The sequence below is a fragment of the Echiichthys vipera genome (assembly GCF_963691815.1).
Source record: "Echiichthys vipera genome assembly, chromosome: 21".
NCBI lineage: Eukaryota > Metazoa > Chordata > Actinopteri > Perciformes > Trachinidae > Echiichthys > Echiichthys vipera.
The window spans coordinates 14103528-14112007 of NC_139846.1; positions in this window are offsets into that span (position 1 = coordinate 14103528).

Genomic DNA, 8480 nt, shown 5'->3' on the forward strand with positions numbered 1-8480 from the left:
ACTTTTCATTCTTGCTGCACACAGGGCTTGACGAGTGTATTTGGAGTTATTTTCTCTATTATGAGCTAGGCCTATTCATTTTCCATTACACCCCCTGCAAAAATACAAATATGCAGCAGGCTTATTTTATAAGTGCTCGAGAATATAGCATCTTAACTATTTTAATGTTCAAATTTCCAAATAAATGACAGCTAGAGACTAAGTGCATGCCACTGCCTGGTGTCTGGCCAGTAGATGGCGGTATGTAAACATGGAAGCGCTATCCAGCAGCAGAGGTTTAAGGCCCCGGCCTTCCACGGCTCCCAGTCGCTGGCTGCCCGTGTCTGAGCAAGAGTCCAGCGGTCAGAGAGAGACACCTGATCCGGCCTCAGTGCCTTCATCACCACTCCGCACTAATTAGCCGGAGCGGCCAAAGCTCGAGCAGCCGGCCCTTTGCCTAATGACATTTTTAATGAATACCTTTTAATGGATGCACTGCTTTAAGTCCAGAAGTCTGTATTTTGTGTCCCTTCCACGGACAAACGATTGACATGCACTGGTTTTACAATCTCACTTTTTTTTTTTGCCGCCATAACTACTAATACAAAAATCGATGATTCAACTCTAAATATCACAGTACAAAACGGGCTGAAATATATGAATTCAACGGATAATTAAAAAATATTAGCAGAGAAAATCATGAACACTTAAAGAGAAAAATGTAGAATTAATATTTCTCTTGCAGCAATGCTTCTCTTTTTCAAAAGCTCTCTATAGGGCCTTTAATTCTAATCAGCATGGTTAATGCTTGGAATTATTACAGAATATCCATACGTTGGGAATCTTAACACAATATTATAAGAAACAATTTAAAAAAAGTAATAATATAAGGTAAATAATAATAATAATAATAATAACATAATGAAAATAGCCTTCAAAAGTTCCACAGTAAATCTGTCTAATTGGATAAACTGCTATTTTAATAAATACATATGTTTTTTTAATTCATCGTGTTGCATTTCATATAATTTTAATTTCAACTGAACTTTCTAATAGAGCAATTACGGTAATTATTATTATTATTATTATTATTATTATTAATTATTGTTTTAATTCTATGTAACATGTAAAGTAGGTAATATAATATGCAACATATTCAGGCTTGTCTATGCAAAAGTAAAGTATTTCTAGGAAATTCTTCTTATTATTATTATTATTACTCATTTTATTTAAACAATACATTGGCGACATGTCGAAGAGGCTGAATAATTTACCACAATATTATCTATCGATTGAGTGTACAGAAAAGAAGTGATCCGTGCGCAGCTCTCTGGTGTGCAGCAATATGGGATACAGTAAATGTCTCACTCACAACAGCCAGTGATCAATAATCCCAGCGGTTTGGGACAGTGGGGGCAAGTCACATGACGGCAGATTCCATGAGAGAGGCAGCAGGACAGGGCCAACCTTGACACTAAAAGGACTATTGAGTTTCAAGACAGGGAGAAGTTCAGGTTTCATACCTAAAATGAAGTGCCCGCAATTAATGAAACCGGAAAATTACAGTTGGCTGTTGGATGTCTACAAATCAAAGCTGTGCAAGCGGTTTAGATTTAGAAATTAGTTTTTTTTACAAGAGCAGCAGAATACATGCCAATTTAAAAGTCTAAATAATCACATCTTTACTCATTATCTGAATTCGTAATTGAATGGCTTAGAAACAAAGTCAGTGTCTAAAACTTAGATTTCAATTCAAAATGTTCACAAATTTGCAGAAATGAAAAGCTCCCAACGACTTTCAACAAATGCAAAGCCATCGAAATGACTTTTCACATTCGATTCAGGTCTGACACTGACACTGTCCTGCCTTCAATAATGTTCCCACCTGTCCTGGAAAGTGATAAAGCTCTTCATCTCACTCGCATGCTTTGCCAGGAAGTGACGGCCTAGTGCTCCTACTTAATGATTTCCACAGGGTAGGCTGCGCATGACAGACGCCAGAGAATCAGCCCTCATCATAACACACACACACACACACACACACACACACACACACACACACACACACACACACACACACACACATACACATATACTATCTATCAGAGGGATACTTGGTCCAGCGCGTCTCAGACCTGCCTGTGTTTGTATAAGCTTGATTTTCACAACTGGAGAGTAATAGCCATCTGCCCAAGCAGGCTGGAGGGGTATCATATGTGAGCAGGTAACCGACGGCTATTAAAATCACACACACTTGGTCCTGAGCTCCTCTCACTCTCTTCCACTCTCTCTCTCACACACACACACACACACACACACACACACACACACACACACACACACACACACACACACACACACACACACACACACACACACACACACACACACACACACACACACACACACACACACACACACACACATATTCACACACTCACACACACATTCACATACACATCACATTGCAAGATACTAAAAGAGATGGAGAGAGAGGAAGAGATTAAATATAGTGCAGGCGCCGGTCTGTCAGAAACTCTAACACCGGCAGGACATACCAGGCAGAGGAACATGCCGTTGATGATGGAGATGATTTATAGGTGTAATGTTTGATAAACCAAGTACAAGAGGTTTGTTTCCGTTTTATGGAGGCAGGCGTGACGGTGAAAGTGTCGATTTTACAGACAGTTTTTTTGACAGATGCTCATGTAGAAGGACAGAGCCAGCCAGACTGGCCAACATAAATCCAGGACGCACTTATGACCAGACTGACATGTGAGTGGAGTCAGTCAGGTCCAGGTTAGCTGCATTCCCAGGCCTCATCTCTTCTCCAGGTATAGTGTGGGAAGGCAACCCCCTCCCTCGGCCCCTTGCTCAAAGGGCGTGTGCGACCCTGTGATGACATATGACCTCTTCAATGGCCCTCCCGAGCCGCATCTGTCATTTCCCACAATCCCGCTCCCATTTTCATCTCAGGGTAAGCTCGAAATTACAGGAAAGAACAGTGGAGACTTCCTCTTGCCACCAGAGTACAATCTTGGTCTATTTCAACACATTGGATTTATGATAGGAACAGGTAAACCACATTCGAGTTAATTTTTGCAACATATAAAGTTGACAGAAATGTTGATTTGCATTTAATTCTTCGTAGGTTCTTTCAGTAACTTTTAAAGTTTTATGGATTACTGCTAACAAAGACATGTTTTGGATCAGTTTTCTTCCTTTGTTGTGTATTTTTTCAATATTTACTGGATAAGGGAAAATTCCTAAATTCATCACAAATTGAAAAAAAAAAAACAATAACCGGATGTTTTAACATCTCATTTATTCAGAGGACATAGGGAGTGTTCATTTATTCCCCTGGCTATCTGTAATGGTCTAATTACCCTCTAAAAGCTTCTCCTTTGGCGTCTGTGTAATGAGGCCCCTGCAGACTACAGGTTGACATAAGACTGCCTTCAGCTAACCCCCTCCCCACTCTCTTGCCCCATCCGGCCTCAAGGGCCTTAAGCTGAGCGACCAGCAGCGGTCCATCTGCACAGGACAGGGCGAGCGCAGACGGAAGCCATTGAGGTGGAACGTACAGGAGAGGTCCTGACAAGATAAAGATATCAGGAGCAGACAAGGGCAAAAGAACATATTGATGGAGAGGGCCTCTCTCAGGGCACGCTGACACCAGATACCTGCTATTTAAAACAGTGGTTTCGCTTGCTCATGGATTTGTCCATGCAGCAGTGGCATCACCTAACTGGGAGGGCCACGAACTCTCTCTTTCTCTATCTCTCTTCAACCTCCACTGCCGCATCCCTCTTCATCCACTACGTCTTAACCATCTTTTACACAGTGTCAAACAGACAAACACAGTCACCCCAATAACTGCTAATGCTGCCGACATAAGGCTCCATCTTTGGCCCCTAATGAAATCGGAATATGTGTTATGGAGTTCCAAACTAGATCATATTAAAATGATCCTCCCCTCTCTCTCACACAGACTCTTCCCCAGACTTAACCATTAGTGTTGCTATAGTCTTTCAGTGGGACAGGGGCCCCAGCTCAGGCTTGTCTGGCTGAGGGCCAATGCCCCTCTGAGGACGGATGCTGGGATCCAGTCTACCCATTGGCCATGCATTGTGCGGAGCCAAGTGACAGTGAGTCCTGGGCAACAGCTGAAAGACGCTGGCAGTATGAGCCTACATGGGGGAGGGTTGGCTTTGAGTGAGGCCGAAATCTCACAAAAGTGGAAACAGTAGTAACACAAAAATGTAGCTGTTGTCTCGAGCAGAAGTTTGGTTTTTGGTTCCAATAGTTAGGTTGCGCCTTTGATTTTTGCTCCAAGTTGGTAAAATAGTTGAACAAATCTTATTTTTTTCTCTCACTTTTATCAGTAAACAGCAATCTGTAAAATATAGCAAATAATGATAGAAACAGATACTTTTTTAAAACCAAGGTGACATTACATTGATTTCAAAATCACCAATACTTTATTAATGTTGCAAATGGCCATTACTGCTGGAAGCAAATGATTTACTGTATAATTAATTATTCACATGAAATTACAAAGCCCAATTTTCATTCTTGATTAGTCGTGTCGGATCAGTTTTAACCCATCCATGGTGAATATAAATATCAGTTTCTATCAAGAACATGAACAACAACATTTCTGAGTCAAGTTAATCAAAGAAAAACCTAAGTAGATTTAGATTTCTCTGAGGAAACATCATTTTAATATTTCTTCAATGACTTTTTCTATTAAACACACACACACACACACACACACACACACACACACACACACACACACACACACACACACACACACACCACACCTATTTCATCCATCCCTTTCTCCAAAACACACTCCGTCCTTTACTTTCCTTGCCCCCTCCCCAGTGCCGGGCCCCTCCCATGTCCAAAGCCCATTATAGCCCTCAGTCCCTTTCCCCCGTCACCAGCTCCCCCTCCTCGTCACATACCCCTGCCCCTGCCTTGTCACACCCCTGCCCTGATGGATGGTCGGGGTCAGTGGTTCAGCTGTGGAGTTCAAGCCTGCGGGCTCCATGCCCCCCCCCCTTCTGCCGACCCCCCCCCCCCCCCTTTTTCTTTTTACTACTCCTTCTTTCTCTTCCCTCTCCGATGAAAACAATGTCAGAAACCCAAAGCTGGGCGCTCAGCTGAGAAAACTCATAACTCTCCCCTCAGCACCCACCTTCCCCAACACTCACTGTTAACACTTTCATTCCTCGCCGGGCCCTCAAATAGATCCGGCTTACTGGGGCCACATAAATCACCGGGAGGGTCAGGCAGGGCCTAGAGTCAGGCCTCCACCTCATGTTGAATGGGTAGAAGCAGGTCACTCACTGTCATTGCACTGTGAGTTATCTCTTTATAATGACGCCTCTCTGCTGTCTGTGAATGTGTGTGAAAATACATGTTATCCAGGTTTTTTTTTTTAAAGGACTCCTCAGCTTTAATTTTTTGACATTGACTGAAATTAGAACAATAGTTTTTGCTACTTTTGGCTGAGAGTTGCATTAGCTCACCGAGCTCTTTGTGGTGCTGTTTACTGTCTGATTGCATGGCCTCACATCTGCGGAGCTCGGGCCAAGCAGCTCCTGATCACCCCTGTCCTAACGGCTCCACGACGGGGGTATCTGGAGAGTTTCAGATCCGAGACCTGAATCTATACTGACACACACTCTACTCCTATGCTAATCACAATGTTTAGGAACATTGAGCCGACAAGGGGGTCGGGACTGCGCTGGACAGAGTTTGGGTGGGAGGCCCGACCAATTCCAGTAGTTTTGAAACGTGGCAATTATCAGCATTAGCCTGCACCCCCGACCCAAACCGCCAAAGTGAGCGGAAATGGCAGCAATCAGGCCCGATTTCCCTCAGAGATGCTGGATGTGCTGGACACACACATCCCAGAGACATGTGCCCTCAGTCAGGGAGGGAGAGCTGCACCAGATCCCTGCGAGCCCCTGACAGATGGGAGCTGAGTGGGGCAAGTCCCAGGGCTGACAGCAATGTTGCCAAAATTGCTCTTGGATTGACTAACAATTAAGATATCAGAAGAGATCACGGCAGCTCACTGACAGCTGCTTCAATTGTTTGCACCTGCTCCTCCGCTGTTCTGCACATGTCTGGCATGGATTAGGGCCGACTCGTGCTGGCCACATTTCACCTTTCCACAAGTGATTTACTCCAGAATCATCCTCCTGCCTCACTAGCTTGTTGAACACACCCTGTGGCTGCTCTCCCATTAGGAAGAGCAGGGGGGGAAGGAAGGGAGGAGGGTGGGCAGCGTGTTGACATCATTATCACCGTCATTGTCAATAGTGGCATTGATATGTTTCTCTCATCATATCTTTTGTTTCCGTTTAAACGGCTACCGTACTGTGTCTGAACTACACAGAATGAAACCTGGGTTTGCTTACATTTCTGTCTGTTGTGTACACATACGGTCTACCTCACATGTAACATATGCGTGGGGTTGTGAAGTCCCAGGGGTGTTTCTTTACATTGTATCAGTGGCTTTCCAGCACACTTTCAGAAGATCTTGATAAGCCTCTGAAAACTGAACTCTGGGTTTGCTGAAGCCTTGGTGTGATAAAGAAAGCCTTTGTGTGGTACACTCCTGCTTACTGGTACCCTATCCCACTGGGTTAAAGATGGACGTACCAATGGGTAGATGGTCGCAGGTAAAGCAATATTGAACCGGTCGAGCTCACCAGACCTTCCTGCTGTACTATGCAAGAGAAGAGAGCTTGGCACACAACATTTACCAGGTGCTGTTGTGACTTATCAAGAATAAATATAATGGCATACTGTCTCTCCAGGGGACCATCCCTGTTCTGAGACATCTGTTTGTAGAAGGAGCAGTAGGATGAAGAGTGAGGAGCACCTGGGAGGAAGGGGACTATCCGGAGAACAAACTCACACACGGATGCACGAGCACACACTTATTATCTTTCTATCAGCTCTAGGCTCCATTAAATTCCTCTACCCTCAGTGCACAATACCACCAATATTCCCTGTATGCTGTCATTGTCAAGACCCAAAGAGCAGTTTTTTTTTTTACCTCACGGAAAACTTCCTCTTCATTTGTGCATGTGTGTGTGTGTGCCAGTGTGTACCAACAGTATAGCTTATGGACCTGTAGACAAGCCAATTACCAAAGTATGTCCCTAAAAAAACAAGAACAGGAAGGAAGGATGAAGAGGTGGCAGCCGGTATACCCCCTCCCACTACCACTTCCACTACCACACACACACACACACACACACACACACACACACACACACACACACACACACACACACACACACACACACACACACACACACACACACACACACAAACCCCTCCCCTTATCTGGCAGGGGGAGACGAGGCCAGTTGTACCCAGTGCCAACCCCGCTGGAGCCAGGCCAGTCCCGCTGGACCTTCTGGATCGTATTCTGGTGTGGGCCGTTGTGGCTGGTTGGTCCCACTGTGTAACTCTAGCTCGGTCTCTGACACAGTACAGGTATGTCCCCTGTGGCCCAGATTACCAGGGGACTGTGTAAACAGTCCTGCTAATCTGAGGAAGTATCCTGTTGGCATATTTGCGAAGCCTGCCTCGGCGACATGGTTTGGTATTTCAATCAGAAAGCCATTGTGGGCATCATAACACTGGAGTTGAGGGGAAAATCAACAAATGTTATTTTTTCTTCATTCAGATTGGGACACTTCAGAAATGGAAAACCTTTTTTCTGGTTTTGTTCCTTTACAAAACAATTACAATGTGTGAATGGAGTTAATTCCTATTTTACACCCCATATATGATTATGTCTCTGAGTAAGAACTAAACTTTCTGTGAAATTACAAATCGTCATAATGACAAGGTTAAATGGTGAAGTGTTTGTGCCTGGGATGAAATCTGTCATGTCATGTCAGAGAATCTGATGACAAGCAAAATTCAACCCTGAATTAATTTTAAAGTGTATTGTGAGTGATGCGCGCGTGTGTGTGTGTGTGTGAGTGTGTGTGTGTGTGTGTGTGTGTGTGTGTGTGTGTGTGCGTGTGTTTGTGAATTGTAAAGCGCTTTGGATAAACTACTCTAACATAATGAGGAAAGGCAGAGACAACCCTTCAAATGACCTTACCCAAAATCTCTGTATCAGCTACCTTAACTATTGTCTTGGAGAATCCGGGTCTGTGCATCTTTAAGTCACTTTAATCTGCTAACAGCTTGGGTTTGGGCCACTCGGTCATTTCTTTGGCTCTCTTTCCATTGTCCTGTATGTCATCTCCAGGCAGACACTGTTAATATATTAATGGCTGCATGATGAGATGGCCTCCTTACAAGGCTGCCCTTGCTGGATAATTGATCATGTAGTGATTGACATGTTGTGGTTCAGGTTTAGGTCTGCTCCACCACGAGGGCATGACCAACTTTTTTCTTTATGGCACATCTTTTCTCTGAGGTAACAACTTCTAGTCTCAGATGGACAAATTAAA